Source organism: Apium graveolens, chromosome 8 (assembly GCF_009905375.1).
Source record: "Apium graveolens cultivar Ventura chromosome 8, ASM990537v1, whole genome shotgun sequence".
NCBI classification, from domain to species: Eukaryota; Viridiplantae; Streptophyta; class Magnoliopsida; order Apiales; family Apiaceae; genus Apium; species Apium graveolens.
The window spans coordinates 101,104,392-101,117,191 of NC_133654.1; the positions used below are offsets into that span (position 1 = coordinate 101,104,392).

The following is a 12,800-nucleotide window of genomic DNA, read 5'->3' on the forward strand; positions in this document are numbered from 1 at the left end:
TTGAGCTGAGTCACTAGATATAGCACATTGCTCCATCGCATGCGAACCTGCACATAGCTCATAAACACTAATTATCTGCTTAACACCATAGTTAGCCAGAGAATCGATCTTCAGAGACAACGCCTTCAGTTGAGCAATGATAGTCGTAGCTGTATCCACTTCAAGAAATCCTGCTACTTTGCCTTGTGGACATCTCTGGGCTGGATACTGATATTCATTAGCAGCCATCAGTTCAGTTAGATCATAAGCTTCCTCATAGCTCTTTGCTCATAATGCTCCGCTTGATGCTGCATCGAGCATGGGTCTGGACTGTGCTCCCAACCCATTATAAAAACAAGTGATGATCATCCAATCAGGAATTCCATGATCAGGACACTTCCTAAGCATCTCCTTGTAGCGCTCCCACGCTTCACATAGCGATTCTCCCGTTTGCTGCAAAAATTGAGTAATAGTGTTCCTCATTGCAGTTGTCTTCGCCATAGGGAAGAATTTAGTAAGGAATTTCTGAGCAAGATCCTCCCAAGTAGTAATCGAACCAGCTGGTAGAGAGTGTAACCAGCTCTTAGCCTTGTCCTTCAGAGAGAATATAAACAGTCTCAGCTTAATAGCATCTTCGGAAACACCATTGAACCTGAAGGTGTCACAGATCTCAATAAAGTCCCTAATGTGCATATTAGGATCTTCAGTTGGAGAACCTCCAAACTCGATTGAATTCTGCACCCATTGAATTATGTCAGGCTTGATCTCAAAGGTATTAGCTGTGATAGCTGGCCGAACAATGATAGATTGAATGTCATTGATCTTGGGTTGAGAAAAATCCATCAAGGCTTTCGTTCGTGCTACTGGATCTCCCATTGTAATGAGTACCTGAAACACAAACAAATAAACCGTGAAAGTAAAAGAATCCGAGTCAGTGAACTTTAACGACCACTGATGAGAAGCACATAAACTAAAAATTAACACCGAGTCCCCGGCAGCGGTACCAAAAACTTGTTAGGGCGATAACACGCTCTAATATTCACGCAAGTATACGCATTCACAAGTAGTATAAGATATAAATCAGATTCGTTCCCACAGAGACTGGTTTACGTTAAGTTTAATTTATGCACCTATGCAACAATGTATGATTATCGTTCAATGCTAAGACAAATAACAAATTGGGTTTTTATTAAACTAAGAGATTAAACTAACAGTTATAACTAAGAGAACAAGAATGGTTGAATTAATATATATGATAAACATGGGATTCTAACTTCATTAAATACCTCATTCAATAGCCTTATTGTTCTTAACCTTAGCATGTGATGGTGATGACACTAATCAGATAACACGAAACTGATAAACGCCAACTTTCGTTGCACGAGTACCATTCTACCAGACATCCACAAAAGAGATAGAAGCTGAATAGGCACCAATTATATTGAGACCCTATATATCTATAGAATTTGACAACATAACGGTTTAAGCATAAGTTATCTATCTTGATTACATAGGGCAAGTAAAACGGTTAGAGTTACCCACTAATCATGCATACACATACATGACCTATGCTAGCATGGCAAGTTCTAAACCTCTATATTCACTGTCGCTTCAATAGAGATTAACACGCTATCTTATATGTTAGCTACTATAACGCCTGAGAAATATTATGTAATTATTTTTATCAATAAATGAATATTATGTGAATTTTGTGTGAATTTTGTTAAATTATTTGATGATGGAGAATAATATTTGGATGTTTATTTCTGATAAAATTGAGATATTTTATTTTCCAATTATCAAAAATTAAATCTAGATAATTTTGGTATTTTTCTGGTAATTTTTGGATAATCATATGATTTTATAAGAATTTATAGAATTAACAATGATTATTTTTACATAATTATGAAATTACTATTTAGAATCAGAAATTGTCCCACTTCAATCGTTTTTGCGTTTTTACAACCCGAAACTCTTCCGAAAACTCCTTCCTAACCTAATCTGATAATTCTGAACACTTTTCATGTTTTGACTTTTTCGATCCGGTGTACGGTTTGACCTGTACGAGTCCCGGTGTGAAATTTTCGATATGCAAACCATTTTATATAACGATAAAAATATCCATATTCTCAAAAGGCGAGACATTATCACCTTAATTTCGTGTAAAGTATTTCATAGGAAGCTCTATTTTGATAATTATCCAATTCTGGTATTAAAATCGTATCGTCTTTTTTAGTTACTTAGCGGCTAAGTAACCTATTTTCGGATCCAAAGGGTAAATGTAATTATCGAATTATTAAACAAATCCAATATGCGATGATTCGGTCAGCTATGTGATGTGTATTATTTATTGTTTGTGATTTATTGGATGCAAAGATTAATTTTATGATTAATTATCAAGATGTATGAACTTAATTCATTTTTTTAAAATGATTTTATTGAATATTTATTCTCATAAATGCTAAAATTGCTCGTAAAATTATTTTTGTTGTTTTATAATTTTATTTATTATTTTTAGGAGTTTATAAAATTTAGAAATCAATAATTTATTTATTAATTAAGTTTAAATGATTTTTTACTTCACTAAATTGTAAAATCAGTATTAAATTCAGAAATGATTCAAAAATCATGAAAATTTTATTTTATTAAATTTTAAATATTTCGAGAATTTTAAAATTTGTTTCATAAATTATTTGGCTTTTATTAACTTGCGCATTTGTTCGTTAATTCATTAAATCCGTAATTGCAAACATATTACGTATCCCAAAAATATTTTAAAAATTACGAAATTGATGTTTTATTTAATTCAGAATATTTGTATAAATTTAAGAATTGTTTTAAACATTTTTCGAGTTATCGTAATTTATATCACGACGTCGCTAAATGCGGAACAAATCAGACCGAGAAAAAAAAAAATATACAAACGAAATAAAAACACACGCTCAGCCACACACCACCGCCTTTCTCCATCTCTCAATTGCCCGTCTCTCTCCCCAATCTCTCTCTCGATCTCTGTCTTCTCTCCCTCCCTCCTCTCTCGATTTTCTCTATCCCTCCACCTTCCTGTTCTTCCCCATGCCCCCTGCTCCTGTTTCTTCTCCCCCGGTTTTCTCCTTTTCTGATGATTTTGCCGCCGCCTTGGTAATATTCCGGCCGTTGTTTCATTTTCCGGTTGATTGGCCTCAGTTGTGTATCTGGTTGCTTGCGTATATGTATATATTTATGTGTGTGATATGTGTATTGTGTACTCTGTGTGTGTATGCAGTATGTGTGTGTGAGTTTGGCGCGGTGGCGCGTAGCGCGTGTGCGACGTTGTGTTGCAGTTCGATTCCTTTGGTTCTGATTACCCTGTTGTTGTTGTTGATTTGATTCTCTGTTCCTTTTTCCCCATCGCCGCCCCTTCATTTCCGGCGACGGTAGAGGCGCGTGGGGGCGTTCCTGTGGGCGTGTGTTGTAGACGCGCTTGTATGTATGTGTGGCCTGTTGCTGTGCTTTCTGATTTCCAGTTAATTTTAATGGAAAAATTGAATAAGTTAATTGATTATTTTAATGAAAATGAATTTGTTTGTGCAGGAAATTATAACAATAAATTGGTGGAATTCGTATGGAAACCCGAAATTATCAGGCACCGACGAATTTTACCGTCGTCGGCGATGAGCCTCGGCGAGCCGACGGTGGGCAATGATGATTTTTATCTGAGTCCTAAATTATAAATTATAAATAAATAAAATTAGTTGAGAAGTTAATTTTGAAACGAAAAGAAAAATAAAATACGAATAACAATAATTGAATTTATATCGGAGTTTGGGATTTGTGGAATTGATTGTGGTTGTGAATTGACGTCGAAATGATTCGACGGGTAGGCCGATAAATAGAGGAAACGCTGCCCGATCTTCGGGAAAATAAACTCCGAAATTACGGGAACGTAACCTATAATAATCGGAAACATCGAATGAGGACATAATTGAACTTTATGAAACAGATTTGCGTGACGTGGCAAGATAATTTATAAATAATCGATTACCCTGTTTTTCAAAACGACGAATATACGTATTTTCAAAAATTAAATACTGAACCGATTTTCGAAGATGTGAACCATAATTGCTATGTGTATTTTGATAATACATATAAATATGAATTCTGTTATGAAATCGTGTGGGTAGAATAGGATAGCGAGTTGATGTTAAACTCAAGCAGATATCTAAATTAGGGTATTTCAACCCTGTAGGTTTTAGACGGAAGACCCGAGACGTGACGTCGGACTAGGAATGATCTAACGATTAGATGTCGAGATTAATGAAGTTCCAATCGAAGGGCCTGAGTGTTGGGATCATATCCAAAATGAGATAATAGTTTGACGATAAGGCCGAACGTTCAAATCGAACCAAAGTCAACTAGTAATAGCGATTAAAGCTTATTGAGGCAAGTATTCCCGAACTGTCTTTTAAATAGTGCAAGTATTCTTGAATTTTCTTTTAAATACTGCAAATATTTATTCGCTCCTATTCTAAGTTCAGAATAGTTAACTGTTTTATATTTCGCTGCAATTACTCCGATTATGCACGTTCCTTTCATTATTGTTTCTATAATTCGATTGCTCTCGTGAGCAAATACCCATTCTTTCGGGTTATTTGCGAACCCTGAATTGGGAAGTTTTGACTTGAAATTGGTTTGACATCAAAACACTCTACGGGCTGGATAGTGATATTTTGGGAATTAATTTTTACTTAATCCTAAGGACCGAAACATAATCGGTGCCTTGAGTTGGGACGTAGTGCCTGGGGACACGACTGGAGACATACAGGTAAGTATAGATCTACACTGTATCCTGACTGATCAGCAGGGTATAAGTGTGAACTAGTGTCCCGTCTAATTTGTTGTTGATCGCCATTAATGGCATTAAGTATAGATCTGCACTGTATTCTGACTGATAATCAGGGTATAAGTGTGAACTAGTGTCCCGTCTAATTTGTTGTTGGATTAAAGTTATTATTTCGTAGCACTTAGTTTCGGGAAATTACGGTGTTTCTAAATAAATTTGAGGTTCAGATTGTTGCTGCAGCATTAGTTACGCAGTGATAATTGGAATCTTGAATGAATTGAGATCTTCTTAATTATTCAACCCGTCCTTATCAGGCTGGTTTAGCAGGCTAAGTTTATGAAAACTTAGTCGATAATGATGGATACTTAATAGTTAGGAATTTCTTGAACGTCGTTTTATAATTAGTTATTGCATTCGTTGCTCAAGTATGAAGTGTTACCAGGAGCTATTTTGAAAATACGTGATCTCTGAAGCTCTTACAAAATTGCCGTTATTCCTTATGTGATTTATAAAAATGCAAATCAAATTGATTTTAAGTTGATAAAGTATATCCTTTAAATGATTCCGTGTTTCGCTCTTCAAAATATTTCAGAGATTTTGTCTGGAAGTTTTTCTCTGATATTAATGTTGACACTCAAAATATATACTTGCTGGGCATTTTTGGCTCACTCTTGCTTTGTAAATTTTTATTTCTGCCAGAAACAGATAAGGATAAAAATGAATAGCCTAGATAGACAGCAGAGGTTCGAGAAATCTCCGATGCAAGAGGTTGAAGAAGTTAGAAGAATAGTGATATGAGCAATAGTTCGAAGGTATTTACATTTGTATTTTTAGTTGTTGTAAATAGTGGAAGGTTAGATTCTTGTTTCATACCATAACCTATAAATGATCTGGATTCAAGGGGTTATTTATTTATTTCTTTACTTTATGTAATAAATGTTTAGTGACACCAAATCTTGACCCCGGATTTGGGGTGTTACAGTTTGGCATCAGAGCTGCAGGTTATTGGTCACTGAAATAAGAATAGGTGAGAGTAAGATAGGAATGATAGGTCGTACAGGATAGGAAAGACCCTAGGCATATTCAGGATAAATTGAGTTGAGTGCGAATTAGGGTTAGTAGATCTGAGATGGAGTTGTTAAGATAGGATTGCTGAGAAAGTGTAAGGCGAATATCACAACGCTATAGGTATATTGAATTCTTAGATCCTACAGTAATGAGGGATCGACAGATCGACGGAGATGGGGTATGTTACCCTACTTTTCATGTGGTTTTGAAAAATATGCGATCGATTCTTATGAGAATTTGTGTAAGAGAAGCTACGATTTAACTTAGAATTAGACAGTAGGACAAGCTTCACGCCGGAGGCAACCAGTTGATGGAAGCTGATGAAGAACCAACGTTGCACATTTCGAAGGCATCATCGTTGCAAGAAGATTCTTACCACATACCGGGCGCTGCGCGAGGAATGATATCTACCTTCCTAGATATAGGTAAGTCTAGCAACAAGGTGTGACCCTAGTTATAGACAGAACGTCAAAGCACATGCGTGGTTGTAAACATAACGTCAAGGACGATGACAAGAATGTCAAAGATATTACCAGATGTCGGCATTGCGGTAGAATTGCGAATAAAATGATTTACGACGGTGAATGAAGTTTCGGCGACTAATGAGTGTAAGCTGAATCCGAGGAAATGTGGAAGAGGTACCAAAGTGAAGAGACCCTTATATGGACATTCCTTTAATTAGACATTTCATTGGTAAATCAGGAAAATAGAAAGTAACTTATATAGTAATGACGACCAAATATTTGATTTTCAAAACTTTAAAAAAAAGGATTTTGGAAAAGATTTCCTTAATCAACTTTCAGAAGATTTTGCATGAAATAAGTTTTACAATTTGGTTGTCGAGGTACTACTTAAGTTCTTGTTATTATAAACAGAAATTGACCTAAAAAGAAGAATATAATTAGATTCAGTATTGTTAATTCAAAGGGCTAAGTAGACCCACCAGCGGGGGAAAAGGTTTAAAGTTTGCTGTGAAAAATGAAGTAAACGTTGTTTAATAAAATCAATAATTGAATCAATATATTCAAATATTATTTAACCAATTTATAAAATTATTAAAAATTTAACGGGATTCGTGAATCGAAGGGACGAAAGATGATTGTAGGAGATGGTAGAATCTTCTGGATGGTGGAAGAGGAATCATATTTTATCAACGAAATTGAGGCGTTGCGTGATTGATGGTTATTTTATGCAGATAAATGGAATCCAAAGCAGTGGTTTTAAATTTCGCAAGGACATAATTTTGGTTAAATCATTACAATATTGGACATGGAGGCATTTCCAGATGACATTCCGAAGTTATAACATGACCAAAATGGTGAATCTCTAATTCGAATGGTTTCTGAAAGCATACGTAAGTGAAATGTGGAAGGTGATTAACATCGACATTCTTTCTTCTGATCCGGTAGTATATGCTTTCTGGATTTCTGAATATGTATGAGCTTCTTTTGTGGATAAATCATATGAGGCGAAAATAAAAATTTCTGTATTTCGTCTGAATTGTTTCTCTTCTCAAATTCTTGATTGAGACAACAGTGTTGTGATATGACGCTTTGTCGAAATGACGAAGAGTCGGGTGGGACGCCATCTAATCATGTGTTGCATGCCATATAGTATGAAAGACTGGCCATCTTGAGTACGAATATGGTTGTCTCATTCTTCACTCATTTTTCTTCCTTCAATTTCCTGATTTACAAATTCTTTCAATTGGTTGTTGCATTGTTATTCCTTATTCCGTTTTTAATCAAAATAATGTCACAAACTCTCCTCTTGCGCAAAGTCTGATCTCTGATGATTTCAAAAGAAATGAAATAGTGTGATACGTGGAATCATACAATGAACATAGATACGATTGCAAATCGATAAATGGAGAACATCAGTGAGCGAGGAAAAATGGATACACCGACAAGTGTGGACATGGCGAATATATCAAGTCAGACAGTTGTTCTTGCTACAGGGATCACATCAGTACAGTAGAGTACGTTAACGCGATGTCCTTCAAATCAGAAGATTTCGATGAAAAATAAAATCATTAGTGAATCGTAACAAAGGAGTTGCAAAATAAGGAAGCAAAGTCGTGTGCGTTAGACGAAGAAAACGAATATCGGGACGATGATCAAAGATCAAAAAAATTCTGAACAATGACTCAGACATGCAATTACGACGTGAAATATCCCTTCGTCGCTGGAAGATACTTTTCGTGAAAATTCAAGATGAAAGAAATCTTAAATGAAATCGAACTTCGAACGTATTCTTCAAGAAGTTGTCAAGATCTCTAATTTGCGTAAACAAGTGATGGTGAATTTAATGCTCATACTCCAGTCAGTGACGAAATTTTGATATGGGGACATAAGTGGAGATGAAGCAATGGTGATTCGACTGTGGAGTTTTAAGAAATAACGATATAATGATTAAGTTTCTACCAGATTTTGACGATAGTAATGAAAACGTGCGTGGTTATTAGAAGATAAACTTATTAGTTAAAAGAATTGCGAAATAAAATACTTGAAAAACAACGAGGTAAATTCATTGAGGACGTATCATGAAAGATAAAAAAATTGGATGCGGCATAATTCTTGAAAGTAACTGTACACAATGAGTAACGATAAGAAATAAGTTAAAATATTCGCGAAATAAAATTTTAAAGTTCACTAATAAAAAAAATTGTGAGATTTTGAAAGAATTGGAAAGGGAGTGGTTTTATTAATCCTTGTTAATTTAAGACCTTAAGTCTCATTTTAAAAGATAAAATGATATGCCGGTCAGATGCTGATCAAAGGTGAATTGTGGGAATTGATAATTTAGGTTGATTGGTGGTGTCGGCTTGAGTCCGACTGGTAGTCAATGGTGCAGGGAAAGTGCTGCCCAAATTTTCAGAAATTACCCTATAGTTAAGGACAAAGAAGTATATTATCGTTCTCGTCAGTACTCCAAATAATTGCGATCTCGATTTTTGAGAAAGTTGTTATGACCAAACCGACTTTATATAATTGGTCTTTGATTCCAGTTAGCTAGTCAGCACTTGGTTTAATTGATTAGATAAAAAGGTTAATTGATTAACTTTACCAACTGATGGTTAGTTAAATGGAGATCAAATTCAATTAGATCAAGTCAAACTCTAACATAATTTTCAGATTCGAAATCAAAGTAATTAGCAATTTGGAGGAAGCAGTAGCATCAGCAGAAGTGGAAATTTGAAAAAAGTAGTGTAATGTTGTTGCAAGCATGTGCTAGATTTTATCTAGATAAATACGCTTTTTCAATAGACAAAAAGGGACAAAAGTTATCGGAAGAGACGAAATCAAGAAACGTTATCAATCATAATAACGTTCCAGGAAGAACTTAGATGTATACCCATATCGAATGACGAATTAGTGAAAGATTTGAATGTACACTTCTTTTGAACGGCGATTGAATGGAAGTCGCGGTAGAATAACGAAAAGCTCGCAAATTCAAGCATCCAATGAACTACGGAGATTGATGAAGTCCGCATGTGAACTCAGGAAAAGAGATGATAATCAATGAAGAGAAGTCAAACACGTGATCTGTGATACATCAATCAAGGCTAAGAAAATAGCTACCGAGGAAATTCGATAATTCTGTTAGTAAGAATTTATTTAGTACAAATAAAAGCCTTCATTCTAGTGGGAACTGCAGAAATGACTTATCCAATGATAAACAGAGTAATATTACTAAGAAAAAGAAATTCGTCATGTTTAAGAGAGATAATAAATAATAAAAATTAAGAACTAATCAGGACAGGAAGTGGAATTAAAAGGATGATAAAGAAATTTTATAAAAAAATCCAAGATATACGCAAGGTATGAACTTCAGTTGGGACAGAAGTTATTGGGAAATGAAGTGAAATGTCGATAATTAAAGATGGGAATTTTAGTCAAGGAATGCATGTAAAAAGGAATGATTAAACCAAGGTATTGATGGCGAACTGCTGAAGAAGAAAGTTACAATGAATCACATGTCAAAATTCTTTCAAATTAAAGTGAAGTCCCGGAGGTTCGAACGAATGATTTACCAAGGTTACCTCAGGGAATGAGGTAAGAATTTCTCGTCGGTTACTGCACAGAGTCAAGATGGTGTCAAAAGCCCTGTATCGTCTAACTCAATAGGGATAAAATAATAGGTGAAGGAAAACTTCAGAAATGGGGAATGAAAGAATAATGAAATAAAGAGTATTTTGGTACTATGCACAAAAGCAGTTATGGAAAAAGAGAATGGAGATAGGAGGTTACGCGTCGATTATCAGAAACTGTAAGTTTAAAAATTAAGTGAACACAATGTACCAGGAATATTGGGATAGTGTGATTGTATTTATTGATAACATCCTCACTAATTCAAGGACTAAGGAAGACCAAGTTGAATGCCTGAAGATATGCTTGTGAAGAATTGGAAAATAGCAGCTGCATTCTTAGCTTCAAAGATATGAATTCTGGATATAATTGATTATGAGCTCCAGTGTGTGGGTAAATACCAAACTGGAAAGGTCCATTTAGGAACAGATGTTCCAAATAGAAAGAAAAGAGGGAATATCATTGAGATTGTTCGGAGAAATGGTTAAAAGAATTAAAAAAGTTAGAAATTGAAGAATAGATTTTGATTTGTCTTCTGGGTTATGCTGATACTTACTTTGTCGTTGAATATCAAAGGTGGTATTAATGCAGATGATTGATGTTGACTTCAGTAGGAAATGTTGTGAGCATCAAAGTTCGTATTGATATCTAATTTGATAGGACAACAAAATAAGTATTAGTACCAAGAGACCAGGTTTTGAATAAAGTTATGATTCATTCCGTTTCAAATTAATATTTCCTTTCAGATAGTAGCAGATTCTCGCTCGATGAATTTACTTGATAGTGAGTGAAAAGAAATAGAAGTATGCTACCAAGTGGAGAGTAAATGCAGTTGTCGAGATTTTTCTTTTTAGCTTTCGAATAGATGTAGAACATTTCGAAGCATCAGACGTCATCGGGTGCAGACGAATAGAAAATGCAAGAGACTGATTAAAGATTCTCGAATACGAGTAGAAATGATCATAGGTCAATTTAACCGAACAGAAGGAGACATGATAGGTAGAGAAAAACAGCCAGTGAAAATAGAAATTTCATGAACAGGAACTATTAAAATTGGAAAGAAAAGAAGGTTAGTGTAAATTAAGTTAGTCCTTTGAAATAATGAGATAGATAGAACGATTGTGAATGAGTTGATCTTGTTGTCACAGGTGTAACGAGTCCATAAGGCATTTATGTGTGTATGACTATGAAAAGTAATTTAGCTCCAAATATGTGAAATAAAAGATTGAGTTAGGGTTTGCATGAGCAACTGATAAATCTGATGCTAGCATGGCAAGTTCTAAACCTCTATATTCACTGTCGCTTCAATAGAGATTAACACGCTATCTTATATGTTAGCTACTGTAACGCCTGGGAAATATTATGTAATTATTTTTATCAATAAATAATTATTATGTGAATTTTGTGTGAATTTTGGTAAATTATTTGATGATGGAGAATAATATTTGGATGTTTATTTCTGATAAAATTGAGATATTTTAATTTTCAATTATCCAGAATTAAATCTAGATAATTTTGGTATTTTTATGGTAATTTTTGGATAATCGTATGATTTTATAAGAATTTATAGAATTAACAATGATTATTTTTACATAATTATGAAATTACTATTTAGAATCAGAAATTTTCCCACTTCAATCGTTTTTACGTTTTTACAACCCGAAACTCTTCCGAAAACTCCTTCCTAACCTAATCTGATAATTCTGAACACTTTTCATGTTTTGACTTTTTCGATCCGGAGTACAGTTTGACCTGTACGAGTCCCGGTGTAAAATTTTCGATACGCAAACCATTTTACATATCGATAAAAAATCCATATTCTCAAAAGGCGAGACATTATCACCTTAATTTCATATAAAGTATTTTATAGGAAGCTCTGTTTTGATAATTATCCAATTCTGGTATTAAAATCGTATCGTCTTTTTTAGTTACTTAACGGCTAAGTAACCTATTTTCGGATCTAAAGGGTAAATATAATTATCGAATTATTAAACAAATCCAATGTGTGATGATTCGGTCAGCTATGTGATGTGTATTATTTATTGTTTGTGATTTGTTTGATGCAAAGGTTAATTTTATGATTAATTATCAAATTGTATGAACTTAATTCATTTTTTTAAAATGATTTTATTGAATATTTATTCTCATAAATGCTAAAATTGCTCCTAAAATTATTTTTGTTGTTTTATAATTTTATTTATTATTTTTAGGAGTTTATAAAATTTAGAAATCAATATTTTATTTCTTAATTAAGTTTAAATGATTTTTTTTACTTCACTAAATTGTAAAATCGGTATTAAATTCAGAAATGCTTCAAAAATCATGAAAATTTTATTTTATAAAATTTTAAATATTTCGAGAATTTTAAAATTTGTTTCGAAAATTATCTGGCTTTTATTAACTTGCGCATTTGTTTTTTAATTCATTAAATCCGTAATTGCAAACATATTACGTATCCCAAAAATATTTTAAAAATTACGAAATTGATGTTTTATTTAATTCAAAATATTTGTATAAATTTAAGAAATGTTTTGAACATTTTTCGAGTTATCGCAATTCATATCACGACGTCGCTAAATGCGGAACAAATCAGACCGAGAAAAAAAATATGTATATATACAAACGAAGTAAAAACACACGCTCAGCCACACACCACCGCCTTTCTCCATCTCTCAATTGCCCGTCTCTCTCCCCAATCTCTCTCTCGGTCTCTGTCGTCTCTCCCTCCATCCTCTCTCGATTTTCTCTATCCCTCCTCCTTCATGTTCTTCCCCATGCCCCCTACTCCTGTTTCTTCTCCCCCGGTTTTCTCCTTTTCCGGTGATTTTGCCGCTGCCTTGGTA

General features: G+C 34.1%; 1 non-coding gene across 1 annotated transcript; it reads left to right on the forward strand.

Annotated features, from left to right (window-relative positions):
- Positions 1–358: 358 nt before the first annotated feature.
- On the forward strand, positions 359–465 carry LOC141681321 (small nucleolar RNA R71). The gene has a single exon (XR_012558761.1). It is a non-coding gene; the product is annotated as a small nucleolar RNA R71 (small nucleolar RNA).
- The last annotated feature ends 12,335 nt before the right edge of the window (positions 466–12,800 follow it).